The following is a 17,475-nucleotide window of genomic DNA, read 5'->3' as shown; positions in this document are numbered from 1 at the left end:
AATAGCGGTGTAACTGCATTTTAATTAATCTCCTAGAAACTCAGTTTTCTTATCTTTAAAGTGGGGATAGTGATACCTACTTTGCAGGGTTGTTATGAAGCTTAGATGAGATAAAGTATATAATGTGCCTGGCTTCAGAGAGACTTATTAAAAATCAGTTACTAATAAAGCATGAGAGAGAGAAGGAGAGCACTCCCACAAGATAGAACATGAAGAGCAAGTGATGAAGCAGAGTTATTCTCCAAGAAGAAGTTTAAACATAAGTAAAGTGACAGGTAGGAAAATGAGGGACATGTTTATGAAACATTGCTAATCTGAAGGAAAAGAGGGAACAAAGGTTAAAAAGTTTATGTATATACATAAACTTAATACAATTAAGTATAGCCACATTGCATACTACCTTGTATGGCCTAAATTCTAGAAATGTAACCATTATCTAGATACCTCTTAACCTTTAAACTCTTACTAGGTGATCAATTATTATAAAAGAGCTCAGTGTTCAAATTAAAGCCAAACAATCTTTTTCTCTTCAAAGACAGCAGCAATACAGGAGAAGTCAAAATAATTTCAAAATCCATATGTGTACTTTCAAATAGGTTCATTAAAGGCATACCATAGCAGAATGGCATCTATTAAAGTTTCATCAGTTATAGTTGAAATGAACTAAGCCAAAGCCAGACAGCCTCTCAGAGAACCCAGATTAGGCTAACCCTGCACCACTGTTTAGAACATGGAAGGAAGAAAAAAAAGAACATGGAGGAAAATCAGTTCCATTTTTGGCTTCTTTGTATAATTCAATCTCTTCCCAAAAGGCAAGGCCCAATCCCCACTCCTCCTCTATCCTTTCTCTATAGTCATGTCTTCCCAAATATTTTTCTAGAATTCCATTCGGTTTGTAAATAAACTCCTAAATCTGTACACTTCAACTGCTTACCCTATTTGAAATCTGGCTCCCCAAAAATACAGTGTTCACAGGTGGAGGTTACCCTCTCCCTACATTCCACCACCCATATCCATGGGAAATGGGTGGGGGAGGGGCGATAGTGAAAGGATGGGTAACATTATCCTGATTCTTTAGTGCCATTTCCAAATCATTGCTCTTCTAATCTCATTCAAAATTTTCTTCTCCTTATTCAGCTTTGCCCCATCTAGCTTTGTTGTCTCCAAATCTTCCTTTCAATCTCTACTTGTCCCCCAATGTTATCCTCTAACCCAACTCTTATCTTCATCCATGGAGATTCTAACCTCTATAGTCTTTCTCTTCTCCAAAGATCCATTCAATCCAGCTTCATTCCAACCATCCACCGCTATTGCCCATAGCCTAAATCCAAAACAGTTTCATCTCTGCAATGGTAAACTGTAATATTCTAGTTCTAGGCCATAAGCTACTATTTATCATTTTTTTGGTACTATTAACTCTTACTATACCTATTATTCAATCTCAGAGAGATCTCCAGCTGAATTCCCTAATATTGATCAGGAAACCCTATATTCTCTCTCTTTAAGGGTGATGCCACTTATTACCCAGAACTAGGGTATTTTTAAGAGTACAATGGCATACTACTCTTTATTATTCTGTGACAACGGATATAAACCTGGACTGTCCCAACACCGGGGCATGAAACCCCCTAACTTCTTTCCCTACACATATTAAATCAAATGACTTCCCTTGATTTTCTTACTATTGCATTTGTCCTAACAACCTCCAGCTCTGATTCAATTCTCCTTCATTTCCCCTAGCCATTTTTTTTTCAATGTTTATTTATTTTTTTTGAGAGAGACAGAGACAGAATGAGAGTGGGTTAGGGGCAGAGAGAGAGGGAGACACAGAATCCGAAGCAGGCTCCAGGCTCCGAGCCATCAGCACAGAGCCCGAAGCGGGGCTCGAACCCATGAGCTGTGAGATCATGACCTGAGCCGAAGTCGGACGCTCAACCGACTGAGCCACCCAGGCGCCCCATCCCTTAGCCATTTCTTTAAAAAGCTTAGCTAACTCTTACCAGTACTTCAGGAGTATGTTCATATCGCCACCTCCAGGCAGGTTTCTTGGCCTCTGCTCTTTGTTATCAAAGAGCAGTAATGACAGTGTGTCCTATTCATGGTTACATCTTCGTGTACTCAATAAATCTTAAAGTTTTACTTTCTTATGTGTTAATTCTATAATGCATAATATGAAAAATGATTACTTTTATAATTTAATATAGGTTAAATAAGTCAAAAACTACTTCTAAATTAACAGCAATTAAACTAATAAAACTTAGCAGGCATTTTTCTTATTCTAAGTTCCCTAAATGTTAACATTCAATTACTCTGATTTTAGGCTACTATCCTCTGCTAGTGTTTCCATCCTCCTAAATATCCAATAAATTTTGGAATTATATGGAGCATAGGTAAAATAGATAAGGAGGAAAAGCAAATATCAGAACATGGGCATCAATGATTTTATTTGTAAAACTATACAAACATAAATATGTGTGTTTTAAAATATATATATTTTTTTGAAAGTCCAACTTGATGTACATCAAACTGTTAACATTAGCTACTTGTGAAGAGTGAGACCTGGAATAGTAAGATGAATGTCACTTTGTATTTTATGTATTTCTAGTTGGTATTTTTATCATAAGCATGTGTTCATTTTATAATATAAACACATATAAGGAAAAGGAAAGATTTCCCAACAAACTTTTTAAGACTGAATATTAAGAACGTAAAAATCAAATTCACAGATGGAATGCTTAATATTAGAAAACATTTCTCTTTTAAATATACGTATTTTATTTAGAAAATGACAAAGGTGCTTACATCATGCTAGCTACTTCTCTGAAAAAGAACCCAATTGTATTCCCACTCATGGAATGCTCTGGTTTCATCTCTGGTCCTTCTCCCAGACTCCTGAACCAATTCCTGCTCTAACTGAGCACCTCAACAATAAATCGATCAAACCGGATCCCACCATTACTGTGGTTTCCCAGCATAGGAATCTGTCTTTTTGCACTAGGTCTTAGTAAAAGTCTTTCTTTCTTTCATCCATCCATCCATCCATCCATCCATCCACCCATCCATCCAGTAAGTATTTATTCAATGTCTACAATATGCCAGGTACTGAGTAAAGTCCTGGGTACACATAGATTTAAAAAAAACAAAAATACTGGTCACAGACTCCGGGAGCTTATCAGAGGAAAAGCAGTCCTAACACATAGCAATAACTATAAGGAATCCCTGTCAAAGTGTAGTAAAAGCATAGAACTATAATCCAAGCCTGGCTGGAACAAAATGAAGAAAAAACCTACACAGATCTCCCTAAACCACCTTGAGTAGTCCCTTCCTCCTTGACACTTTCTTCTTTCCTCTCAACTGTAAAATGTCACTCTCCCCTCTTTAAAAATGCTGCTTGATATTTACCTCCCACTGCTCCCCCCCACCAAAATACCACTTGTTCCTAAATGCCATTTAACACTTAAAAAAAAAAAACAACCAAATCTGTAACAACTCAAAACCAAGCAAGGAAAGAACACTCACTGAATGCCAGCTCTACATAAGTACCAGAGAGAGCAGGTACTTCAATCCTTTCTCACTGTGCAGAGCTCTGGTCGTCTCTACTAATGTGCTTATTTATCATTTGCATTCTAATCTGCTTCCCACTTGAAACTGTGCATTTTTCCAAGACAAAATCTTAGCCTGCTACTGCTTTATAATGTATCATGATAATATCCATGGCGACTAGATATACATCCCTAGGTTAGAAGGTGGGGGTGGGTAATGGTGGGAAGTAGAGGAATTTCTTCAGAATTATGATTTGTTGTTTTGTTTCAGATTTCTGTTGTTTTAAATGAATTTCAATCGCTGACTGGGGCCATTGGATCAAATACAATGTAAATTTCCTACTTTGTCTACTTAAGGTTGGGATGATGGTTTAAAAAAAAAAAAAGCTTGGAATAAACAATTTTATCTCCAGCAACCTCAGAGAACTGGAAGGAGAGAAGCAAACTGCAAATAAGTTTTAGATGAATAATGTTCTAAGAAACTAGGCAATTCCCTAGAGAGACATTAAGTATATACACATACTATATCTCTTAAAGAAAACATGGATCAAGAAAAACAAAAAAGAGGGACTGTTCAAAATTAAAAGAGAATAAAGAATCAAATGCAATGCATGAAACCTGATTGAATCCTAGATTCATAAATTTAGGAAAAAGTTTTAGGGACAAATGGGGAGATCTGAATAAGGACCATTATATTAAACATATTTTTAAATAATGTTAATTTTCTCATTTGTGATATTGATATTATGAACATGCAAGAAATTATCCACATTCCCATGTAAGATACGCATACTAAAAATTATATATTATAATCTCTCCAGTACAGTTTCAAATGATTTTAAAAATATATAATATATAAAGAGAGAAAAAGTGGCAAAATTTCAACAGTGAGTGAATATATAAGAAAGGTAATATGGGTGCACACTGCCTATATCTTCCACTGTTCTATGGCACTCAAAATTTTCATTATGACATGCTGAAGGAACAGGAAGATAGCATGAGGGGAGGCCAGCTGGACTGAAACATAAGGAGTATAAGCAGCACTGGTGTCAGCAAATGTGAAAACCAGCTGTGTGATCGTGGGCAGATCACAGAACCTCTCTAGGTCTCCGCTGAAAGAGGAGGAAGTAGATGATCTTTAAGATCCTTCCATCTACATATTTCCCTTATTCTACAACTTTTCTCAGCTCTAGAACTCAAAGGGTAACCATATGCAAAGTAGAAAACCTCAATGGTCTATTGTAAGGATAAAATAAAGTATTTAAAACAGCTAGCCAAAAGCCTGTCACATAAAACACAAACAATAAATAGTAATTCCTCTCTTTCAAAATACATTAAAAAGTCTTTACAAAAAACAAAAAAGACAGAACTACTAATAAAAGAAATAAATAAAATAAAAATAAAAACAAAAACTCATATAAATTAAATTTCAGGGGAAAAAGCAAAACAAAGTATTAAGCAGTACATATTACAAATTTGCCAGATAGTTTTATTTCCAGCACTAACATTATTTCTAACATTACAATTAATTTCCCTTTCAGTGAAAGAACCAATCTTTGACATAATGGTAAGGATAGTTATCTAAAAGATTTCTGGACAAGATGCCAGCATCCACCCAGTTGCTCAAAACCCAAAAATCTTGGAGTCATCTTCAGAGTGTTCTGTTTCCACACCCAAACTATTCAAAGTCCCATACATTCTGATTCAGATCCATTTCAAATCCATCCATCTCTCTGTCTCATGCTGCTAGCACCTTATCAGGCCACTACTATTCACCTCAGCAACTAAAACTGCCAGCTTTCACTTTCACCAGGCCGGCCCATTCCTCACACAGCAGCTCAAATGATGATATCATTTAAAATAAAATAGAAACTTCTTTCCAAACCCTTCAAAGCCCTGCATATTTCTATAACCTCTTCCTACCCATCTCTGCCTCCCTCACTAATTCAGCCACACTGGGGTTTTCTCTGTTCCTCAAACTCACCAATTCTCCTGCTCCAAAGTCTTTGTACCCACTAATCCCTTATTCCCTCCATCACCTCTAGCTTTACTGAGATATTATTGACATATAACATGTAAGTTGAAGGTGTACAATGTGATGATTAGATATATGTATAAAGTCCAAAATAATTGCCACAATAAAGTTAGTTAACATCTCCATCTCTTCACATAATTATGAGTGTGTGTGTGTGTGTGTATGTGTGTGTGTGTGTGTGTGTGTGGTGATAACATTTAAGACCGACTCTCTTAACAAATTTCAAGCATATAATACAGTATTGTTAATTATACTCACCACGTTGTACATTATATCCCCAGATCTTATTTATCTTATAGCTGAGAGTTTGTACCATTTGACCAGCATCTCCCCATTGCCCCTATTCCTCAACTCTTGGCGACCACCATTCTAACTCTATTTCTATGAGTTTAGACTTTTTAAGATTTCACATATAAGTGAGAACATACCATATTTCCTTTCTCTGCCTGACATTTCACTTTGCTATTCCTTCTCATGAGAATGCTTTCCACATCAAAAACACCATACACATACACACACACCACCTACTCTGGAAATAGCTCCTTCTCATATACAGGTGAATCTTAAACATCAACTCCTTTTGTGACCACCCTATCTAAGGCAGCTCCTACTTCCTTATCTCCAAATCATCTGATTTTTGCTTTCCTTCAAAAAAGTGTATTACAATTAATTTTTATTTTGTCAGTTCATTTTTAAGCCTGTCCCCACTCCTTTAAAATATAAGCTATAAGGATGGAATATGCAGCTTATTCATCATCATATCCACAGAAGCAGCAACCTGTCTACTACTTAACAGAAGCCTGTCAATGTACATCAAACAAATGAATGAAATAATAAATGAATATAGGACTGTGTTAAACAATGGAATTAATAATGCTATTAATAGAAATACAGAAACCAGAAGGAAGAGCAACTGTTTGAGAAGAAAATAAGATATATTGAGCTTGGTGCCAGGTGCTTGAAAATATAAGACTAGTGGACATACAGGCTGCAAAAAGATATAGACTGGGATTCTGCTGATTGTAAATGTTAGTTGAAAAAAATAATAATTACATCACAAATGAGATAAAATTCTGTAGGATAAATGACAAGCAAAAAACAACATAAATATAAAATGATTGCCTAGGTACAATAATCTAACACAAATACTACAAAACCAAGACAAATCAAAACTGTTTCACAGTTTCAGTTTTTAGCAATTCACTAAGAAGAGCAAAGTACTCCTACCTTACTACTATTCATTGCTGGTCATATCTTAGCTAAAGTAGCAGGTCCATGTTGAAGGATTACACATTAGGGATGAGGAACACACTTGAGAAAATGTGCACTGAAGTCTCACGGGAATGACCATAAGTCTGGCCAGAAAACATGAGCTGCAAGAAGAAATTCAAGGAGTCAGAAATGTTAACTACAGAGAAAAAGGTAAAAATGTACACATAGAGTATAGTAGGCTACTACTGGAATTTAATTGTGACAGTGTATCAGAGTCAGCACATTAAGAATGCTATACTTACCTAGCTTATCTACCCTGTTTACTCTCTCCCCTTTCCATAACTTTTTCAATGAGTAACGCCTTACTTTTTCCTGTAACCTATTCCCTCAGTTTTCAATAGGTAATTCATGCTTTTCTCCATTTTTACAGCATAAAACTAATTTCAAGTTTGAAGCATGTCAAAAGAAGCAAGTAATCACATTTCTTAAAATACTATTACAACCTAGGGGCACCTGGGTGGCTCAGTTGGTTGAGCTTCCAACTCTTGATTTCAGCTCAGGTCATGATCTCATGGTTCATTAGATAGAGCCCCATGTCGGGCTCTGTGCTGATGGCAACGTGCCTGCTTGGACTGCCTCTCTCCCACGCTCTCTACCCCTCTCCTGCCTCTCTCAAAAATAAACAAACATTTTAAAATATATTCTATTACAGCCTAAAGAAGTAATTAATGATGAAAGAAAAACTCTCAAAAGCTGGGAAGGTTTAGGAAAGATTCTCCCAGTAAACACATATTGTCTCTAATATGAGTATACCAAATCCTGATTCTTCCATCAGCTGTTCTCTCAACCCTTGAAACTATAAGAATTTCTAAGCTGTTCTCTTCTTTATCATTGATGGCAATATATGCTGTTTATAGCTCTGTCACAGTTCCTCATTTTTTAACTCAAGCCCTTGTGTCTCTAATCTTGACTTCTTGGTTATAAACGAAGTTCTCCCCTTCTTTCAAACTCTTCTTTTTTTGTTTGCCTATTCTGTTTCCTGTCATTTCCCCTACATCTTTGACTTTCACAAGAATCAGAGGATATTTCATGGAGGTTAGCAATAAGATTACTCCTCCTGGTCAGGAGTAATGTGTCAGAGTATCTTCCAAGTCTCCTACTCTTCTACGCTTTTTACTTATTTCCAAAGAGTTCCTTCTTAGCCCCCCAGGCAAGCATTTCTTCTCCTCTAGATTGGGCAAGGTTCTCAAAACTAGAACTGGGAAATCTAATTTGCACATAACGAGAGTATTATTACATCCCTCTTCTTCCATTAATCTACATTAATTCTACATTAAATGATAGAATTCATGACTTCAAATGATACTTAAATGAAAATTTTAATCATGCTTCTCTTTTATACTGCTATCAATAGCATATCTTCAATTAAACCCCTTAGACACAGTAAACAGTGTTACTTATAAATATTTCCAAAGAACAAAATGTACGAGTGTATACTTAAATGTACATATTATATATGTTATCTAAATTCCACTCCAGAGACAGACTACAAAATTACTGGACAATCCACTTAATTTGAATTTTTTTTTAGCCACTTCTCAATCAGCAAAGATAGTTGAGAATTACCTAGAATTTCATGATTTGGTCTTTCACTATAATATAGAAACAGTTATTTTCAAAGATGTAAGGACAAGAAAGACAACTATTCAACTAAGGTTTCATGTCCAACACTCAGCAGTATCAAGTGTCCTGTTCAAGGAAGCTAGTCAAAGCAGCCACATGTTATTTATGTCTCACTCTCCAACTCAACTCATGTCTATAATTTTTATTTTTCAATGAAAAAAAACCTATTTTCCAGTTGATATTGAAATCATTTTGATTAAAAAATAAGTAACAACTTCCTTGGTAGCATTTCTAAATGCAACATTTCTTTCTTTGAACTTACTATAAACCTATGAACAAAAAGTATATTCCTTGTGTTACTTCTAAGATATTACCATCCTCATCAGAACTCAGCAAAGATTTCTATAGACAAGTTTGTGGTGCCTGGGTGGCTCAGTCAGTTAAGTGTCTTCACTCCTGATTTCAGCTCAGGTCATGATCTCATGGTTTGTGACTTCAAGCCCCACATCGGGCTCTGTGCTGACAGCACAGAGCCTGCTTGGGATTCTGTCTCCTTCTCTCTCTCTCAAAATAAATAGAAATAAACTTTTAAAAAAAGATTTCTATAGACACATTGAAAATGCACAATTACTACTTTGTGGTGTACCTTAATCTTCCTCACCAACTTCCCCAACTACATAGGCTACCATCTTTAACTCACATTCATAGTAAAAATATAGTTTCTATTCCTTAAATAGGCTTCTCTTCATGACTAGGACTACAGTGAGGTATGAGGGGTGTCTAGGGTGCACAATCAATGGAGACTTTCACTCTCAGGGTCATACAAGAGCCACCTGTAGCTGCATGACACTGAAAACCAGTACCTTCTTAAATTTTCTGTCTTAGGCATCTAAATAGATATGGTAGTAATGCCTATATATAAGATTCTAAATTGTTTTTTAATGAGTTTGAGTTGCATGTGCATACAAGTGACAGACTTATGTTGTTTTTTACTCCCCTTCTTTTGGTAGCAGCATCTCAATTTTCTTCTGTTGAACTACCCTTCTCTTATTTTCAATCCATGTAGTTTGAGTGACACTAATCATTCCCACTCTCAGATTCCTAAAATAAGCACAAAGTTCCTAGAATACGTGCATAACCCAGGCCTGGAAAGTCAGCATATTTCCTTCCCCAAGCAGTAGCTCAGGAATGGGTACATGACCCAATTAGACAACTAAAACTCCCAAAAATTTTGCCAGAACTAATTAGAAAGTTCTCTTTTGGCTGAGGTTGCTGAACTGAAAGAACACGGTAAGTACCCACTCACCAGAGAGCCAACCCAGAGAAGACAAAAGCCAAGAGACAGAAAGAGAATGAAAGTTCTGAAAATATTTTGTCCCTAGATCTAATTACACCTTTGTTCTGATGAATTCAGATGTGAATAGATGTAGCTGCTAGAACTTTAGAATTACTGTTGAGAAACAATTCTCTCTGGATTTCTCATGTTCCTGCGCAATCAGAGACTTCTGAGCAAAAGGTACTACAGGATAATTGCACAACAACCAGCCTTAGAAGCTAAAGATCGTGTCTCCCTAAAGATTAAGACTTCCAATGAGCTTTGGAGAAATAAAGCTCTCTCCATCCCTTCCCTGAAAGATATTCACCTATATTCCTTTTTTTTTCTTCTTATATTTCCTTTGTTACCTTATTTTTTTTTTTAATTTATATTTACTTGTATTCTAGGGTACTAAACCAAAGACACTTCCCCATTCTCCCCTGGAGAGATTTGCTTAATGAATAATCTCTCACCTCTGCAGGGTAATTTCAGTCCCACCAGTGTTTCAGACTTAACAGCTACATGAGGCAACAGATTATTTTTTTTAATTTATTAATTCATTCAACAAGTATTTGCTGAGAGCCTACTAAGTTATGTGCCATGCACTTTCCTACAAAATATCTCAGACAAAAACTCCTGCCCTCATGGAGATTGTATTCTACAGAAGAAATACAAAATAAATACATAAAACACATAGCATAAAGTGTTGACAACTGTTATAAAGAAAAAGAAGGAAAAAGTAATAAGACATATAGGGCAGGTAGGCGATTTCAAACTGATGTTGGTTATCAAAGACTTTAAGCATGAAGTGATATTTGAGCCAGGACCTAAGGGAGAAAAGTAAGTAGGTCATATGGACATCTGGAGAAGAGCATTCCAGGCCAGGGAAACGCTAACTGCAAAGAACTTATTTAAAGATGAGCAAGAGGCCTGCATAGAAGAGACAACAAAAAATCTGAGTTCAGAAAAAAGTCCTGCATTAGGGAGGGAGAGCAAGACCACAAAACACTAGCTCATTTTGAGGACTTGAGCCTGTACTCTGAAGTTACATGGGAAGCCACTGCAAGATTCTGAGCAAAGAAATTATACTAATATTAGTACAATATCACTAATTACTAATTGGCCTCTTACTAATATTCTGAGGCTAACATTATGAAAACAAAAGTAGTAGGAGGGAGACTTGTTAGGAGTTACATAGAAGGAAAGAGAGGATGGTGTTGAACCAGAGTGAACCCCAAAAAGAAGTGGTGAGCAGTTGGTCAGATTTCATATTTTGAAGCCAACAGAATATGCTGAAAGATTGTTGATGGGAAACAAAAGAAAAAGAGTCAAGGTTGGAGGTCTGAGCAAAAACAAGGATGGAAGTGCCACTTACAGATATGGGAAGGATTAATTTTTTTTTAACTAGGTTTCTACCACTGCAATCTAAAAGAAGCCTGACAAATATAAAATTCATGCCAGAAATCAGGCACTACAATTGACAGCCCTGAACTGTGGAACTGAGTCAATAATAGAAAGTGAAGGGTATTTGGAATTCCTCTACTGTAGAATGAGAAGTCAGCAATCCTTAATAAGAAAAGCAACTGGTAAATTGGCACCTCTGGTAAAATCGGACTATGCAGCTACTAAGGATGGAACTATAGGATACTTAGTAAAAAATGTTGGGATGATAGTATATTGCCAACTGTGCAACAGTCTTCAGTAAGGTCATTCAAAAGAGAAGCACTCTTTGAGTGGTCTTTATAAAAGAAAATCTTTTCAGTCTTTCATTATAAATCCAAGATGGCTGATAATCTTATAATTTACAGGGATGAAAACCAAATATCCCTAAACTAAAAGTAGAGCCTTTAACCACACAAAAGCAAAATATGAGAAGCCCCTTTTTTTAAAAAAACATTTATTTTTAATTTTTAAAATATCTCATGAGGCTCGAACAAACAATCCAAAGATCAAAACTTCAATGATCTACCGACTAAGCCAGCCAGGTGCCCCAAAATATGAGAGAAGCCTAATGCTCCAGGCTCCTCCCCAAGCATCCTAGCAAAGAAGATATTTACCCATTATAAGAACTATGCACTGTGAAATAGTCTGGGAGCAGGGACAAATCAGCTCTGCACTATTACCTAAAGAAGCTGCTCTCAATGGCTAGAAAGAGAAGCCAACAAGGAAATTGAGAAGCCTAGGATATTCATGGTTTCTTAACCTCAGTACTACTGTCATTTTGAACTGGAAATTCTCGTTGTTAGAGGCTATCCTATCCATTAGAGCATGTTTAACAGTGTTCTTGGGCTCTACCTACTAGTTGCTAGCAACATCTACCTACTTCCCCAGTCCCAGCCTTCCGTTATGACAACAAAGATATCTGCAGACATTGCCAAATGTACCCTGAGGTAAGAATTGTTCCATGTTGTAGAATCACTGGGTTACCGTGATGCACAAATTGTTCAGAGGCATACCAGAAGATGATCTGATTCACAGACGAGGATCAGACTTTGGGTATTTGGGAGAAGGTGATCAAATGAAAATAAATAAAACACTATGTTTATGAAGAGTTTTATTGCCTAAGAAACTCCCAACAAAGATTTGTTACTGCTTAGCCCCTAAGATGGTTCCTGGGACCCCAACACCTCATTAACAGAAAGTGAGCTATTGAGGCAATGCAGTCCCCAGTACAGGAATCTCTCTCAATACTCATCTTGGCTGTAACTAGGAGGAAAGAAAACAAAGAAGACCATCCTGGGTGGTAGAAGCAGAGATAGCCATATTGGCTAATCAAAAATCTTCCTCCACTGCCAGGCAAAGAGTCCTTGCCATACCTATCCAATGAAATATGCACATAGTATGGATTGTGGGTTGTTTCTTCTTTTTCTCTCTTCTAATTGACAGTTTTTATTGTCTTTATGCTATATTCTTTCTACCAATGAACACAGACTTTATTACAACTAGTTATATTTATCATGTAACCAGTTACTAGACCAGAAGGCTATCTATTCAAAAAGGACTGAGAGAAATTACCCAGAGATCTTAGACTTAAACTTAGATGCAGTATTTAAATGAGTCTTTGACTTGCCTTCTTTTGTTGGGGAGCAGATGGTAAATGCATTGGAAGTTGTAAGTGAAAATTTTACATTAAGTCAGGTGCGGGCTTTTTTTCAAGGTTGTATAGGTGCAGAAAGACATGTATGCACGTTGGTAAGATTATAGTGAATATTTGGTTATGCCTGCCCAACATCCACTGCCCCTTCCCATGGTCACACTGTAGTCTTTTTCTTTCAGTGACCTCAGTCCACATGATTCAGATCATGTGACTGGCCAATACTTCCTATTCCCAGTTCCAGTAGTTAGTACCTGATCCAGATCTGGCCTCTACTATCCCTCTGACCACAGGATCAAGGATGAAAACATCACGCAATTCATACAATGAGATGTAATCCCAGGACTTATATAAAAACTATGAGTAAGAGAAATGCTTTTTATGTTGGTCCTTCTAAAGTAAAAGAATGTAAGCCTGGATCTATCAGAGGGCTCCACATAAACAAAGTCTACCTGAAAGTATATCCAATACAACAGAAAGCCACTGAGTATGTCCTAAGGCCATTGTTTGAGCCTTTGAATCCATCTACATCTAAAGAAAGTACACTAGTGTTCTACTTTTTGAGCCAGTGGCTAAGCTAATAAGAGTAGGGTATTGAACTCATGCAACTGAAAGCAATTCAAAAATTTAATATTTTTATCAGTTATCAGATGAAACTGATATTGAGTTTTCATGTGAAAAAGCTATAAGCTATAAATCTGTAAGAATTAAATTATTTGCCTAAATTCATACAACAAATTACTGGTAGTATAGATTCAACCCCAAGCAGATCTGCTTCTAATATGCAAGCCCTTTCCACTACATCATACTGTCTTTCAGGAAAACAGTCTGAAACTTCTCCCTACTTTATAATTATCATGGAGCCATGAATACCCATGGAGTGAGTATTCTATTAACATTTGTTACATGACCAAAAAAGGAAGAGTCACATGGCCCCCTGCTCTCTGTCCCATTCCTGCACAACCTACCTCTTGTGTTACATGAAACATTTCAGAATTATTTTTATAATGCAGGCCAACTTGAGGACATGTCTATTTCTTCACCACCTTCATCCTCCTCCAACAACTATATTACTATATATAATAGCAAGTGTCTCTAAGCCAAGCCACTTTGATGCTAGAATGCCAGCTCCAGTCTTAGGGTAAATTAGGCTCCAAAACACAAATAGGAAATCAGAACTTTAGAAAGAGGCCATCACCAAGGTCTAGCTACTATTGTGTAATAATTAATTGTGAAACTCAGAAAAGGACACCTATCTCATATGTGACAATACTGCTGTTTATGTTAATATTTGAAGATATTTGTAAGAACCACATCAACTTCCAAAAAGTAACAGCTATTTAAAAACAGTCAAATCTCTTTCAAATATTATTAAGGGTGAGAGAGAAGGTAAGTGGAAAAGAATTTATGAACTTAAGATCCCTGATATTTTCAAGAAATCTGTCTAAAAAAATGAAATTTTTTTTAAATGTTTATGTTGAGAGAGAGAATGCATGCAGGCACAAAAGGGGCAGAGAGAGTGAAAGAGGGAGACAGAGAATTGTAAGCAGGCTCCTTGCTGTCAGTGCAGAGCCCAATGTGGGGCTCACTCCAGGAAAGTGAAATCATGACCTGAGCCGAAAATCTAAAGTGAGACACGCAACCAACTGAGCTACCCAGGTACCCCTAAAACTATGAGAATTTTTGACAGAGCCGGAACACTCAGTTGCACAAGGCAACTTTCGTTTCCCTAGAAGGTGTAGTGGATTGACTCACAACCAGGTAAAAGACTCACTGGATTCAACATTCCATTTTCATACATATTCAAAAATAACTACTTTCTGGCTAATATCCACTACTTTCTTAGACTTCTTTTCTTTTTCTTCATTTCTAGCAGCTGAATTTCTCTTTCAGAATTTTTTTTTTTTTTTACAATAGGACAACCTCCAACAGAAAATAAAGCAAGACAAGATGTGAACATTGGGCAGGTAGCTAGAGTCACAGATATCTTGGGATCTCACTTCCAGTAAGAATTCATAACAGCAAAGCCGCAAATATTTCAATATGGACCTTTAAAATCACTCCCAGATAGTTGAAACTATTATAGTTAAAACCAGGATTGCTAATGGTTTACTATATTTAGACATTTAACATTTGCATTCACTTCAGGTTTAGTATATGAAAGAACTAAGTTCAAACCCCAGTAAACACTTTTATAGCTGGCTCTCCTAGGATAAAGGATGTGACCCAACATTGGTTCCAGATCACAAAAAGAATATACAAGGTATCCAATTTAGAGTTGTCAAGAAAATCAAAACAAGTACATAAAAAGTGTATGTACTCACAGCAGCCACCAAACAAACGTTAATGTCCCTCCCCTATATCAGTATCTGAATCCATGTAATTTACTCAAAACCTTTTTCTGACAGATATTGTTTCTACCTTGGAGGTTAAAATGTTCAAGAGGAGAAAGAGGGGTTAGGATGGTGGAACAGCCCAGGAGAACCAGAGCTTGTCTCGTCCCTGAAACGCAGCTAGATCAGGACCAAACCATCTTGAACATCTAGGAAACTGATCTCAGGATTAACAAAACAATCTGCATAACTTGAGCCACAGAACTCAGCAGGTACATGGTGTGGAGAGGTGAACTGGGGAACACAAAAGCTGTGGAGGGTAGACAGCCATTTTTGCAAAGAGAGGGCAAAGATAAAAAGGTGAACCAGGGAAGAGAAAAGCCAGGGAGGGTAAACAGTCATTTTTGCAGAGAGAGGGGACAGAGAGAGAAAGAGAAAGGGGGAGACTGCAGCACTTTGGGACAGTACATTCAAAATACAAGGAGAGATAAAGAGTTTCCCAGACAAACAAAAACTAAAGGAATTCGTGACCACCAAACTAGCCCTGCAAGAAATTTTAAGGGGGACTCCTCAAGTGGAGAAAAGACAAAACAAAAAAACCCCAAAAGCAACAAAGACTAGAAAGGACCAGAGAACATCACCAGAAACACCAACTCTACAGACAGCATGATGGCACTAAATTCGTATCTTTCAGTATTCACTCTAAATGTAAATGGACTAAATCTCCAATCAAGAGACATAGGGTATCAAAATGGATAAAGAAAAAAAAACAAGGGGCGCCTGGGTGGCGCAGTCGGTTAAGCGTCCGACTTCAGCCAGGTCACGATCTCGCGGTCCGTGAGTTCGAGCCCCACGTCGGGCTCTGGGCTAATGGCTCAGAGCCTGGAGCCTGTTTCCGATTCTGTGTCTCCCTCTCTCTCTGCCCCTCCCCCGTTCATGCTCTGTCTCTCTCTGTCCCAAAAATAAATAAACGTTGAAAAAAAAAAAAAAAAACAAAACCCATCTATATGCTACTTACAAGAGACTCATTTTAGACCTAAAGACACCTGCAGATTGCAAGTAAGGGGATGGAGAACCATCTATCATGCTAATGGTCATGAGAAGAAAGCTGGAGTAGCCATATTTATGTCCCAACATGGCAGTTCTCAAACACATAAATCAATTAATCACAGACATAAAGAAAGTCAATGATAATAGTACAATAATTCTAGGCCTTCAACACCCTGCAAGGAAACAATGGCTTTGAATACCACACTGGACTGGATGGATTTAACAGATATATTCAGAACATTTTTCCTAAAGCAGCAGAATAAATATTCTTCTCAAGTACACATGGAACATTCTCCACAATAAATCACATACTGCGTAACAAATTGCCCTCAGCAAGTACAAAAAGATCAAGATCATATCTTTCATATTTTCAGATCACAACACTATGAAACTTGAAATCAACTGCAAGAAAATTTTTAGAAAGACCATAAATACTTGGAGATGAAAAAACATCCTATTAAGAATGAACAGGGGGGGCGCCTGGGTGGCGCAGTCGGTTAAGCGTCCGACTTCAGCCAGGTCACGATCTCGCGGTCCGTGAGTTCGAGCCCCGCGTCGGGCTCTGGGCTGATGGCTCAGAGCCTGGAGCCTGCTTCCGATTCTGTGTCTCCCTCTCTCTCTGCCCCTCTCCCGTTCATGCTCTGTCTCTCTCTGTCCCAAAAAATAAATAAATGTTGAAAAAAAAAATTTTTTTTTAAAAATAAAAAAATAAAAAAAAAAAAAAGAATGAACAGGGTTAACCAAGAAATTAAAGAGGAAATTAAAAAGTGCATGGAAGCTAATGATAATGAAAACATGACAGTCTAAAACCTCTGGGAAGCAGCAAAGGTGGGCAAAAAAGGGAAGTATATAGCAATCAGGGCCATTCTAAAGAAGGAAAAAAGGAGAAGATGACAGCATAGGAGGGTGCTGGGCTCACCTCATCCTGCTGATCACTTAGATTCCACCCACACCTGCCTAAATAACCCAGAAAACCACCAGAAGACTAGCAGAACGGACTCTCTGGAGCCAAGCATAGACAAGAGGCCCATGGAAGAGGGTAGGAAGGGCAAAGAGGCAGTGCTCACGACACGGACTGGCAGGGGGAGCCAGGGCAGTAGAGGGGCAGCCCCTCCGGCAAAGCAGAGCCCCCGAGTCTGACTTGCAAAAGCAGAGGGGCCAGACTCTGTGAATTCTGACAGCCAGCAGGACTTAACATCTGGAATGTTAAAAGTCAACAGCTCTGCTCTCAGAGAGCGGCAAGGGCGAGAGGACGCTGGGAGAGAGAGTTG

The 17,475-nt window shown here is 37.5% G+C and overlaps 1 protein-coding gene across 2 annotated transcripts in view; it reads right to left on the bottom strand.

The window, feature by feature from the left end:
* FER (FER tyrosine kinase) overlaps positions 1-17,475 on the bottom strand; it is a 432,909-nt gene that overhangs the window by 399,211 nt on the left and 16,223 nt on the right. The window contains exon 2 of one of the 2 annotated variants that reach the window (XM_030326125.1): positions 6,805-6,950. The exons of the other annotated variant lie outside the window; for it this stretch is intronic. The gene's annotated coding sequence lies outside the window, so the exon portion shown is untranslated. The remainder of the gene's footprint in view (positions 1-6,804; positions 6,951-17,475) is intronic. 2 annotated transcript variants of the gene reach the window in all.

This window comes from Lynx canadensis, chromosome A1 (assembly GCF_007474595.2).
Source record: "Lynx canadensis isolate LIC74 chromosome A1, mLynCan4.pri.v2, whole genome shotgun sequence".
Taxonomy (NCBI): domain Eukaryota; kingdom Metazoa; phylum Chordata; class Mammalia; order Carnivora; family Felidae; genus Lynx; species Lynx canadensis.
This window is presented reverse-complemented; position numbering and strand designations above follow the sequence as displayed.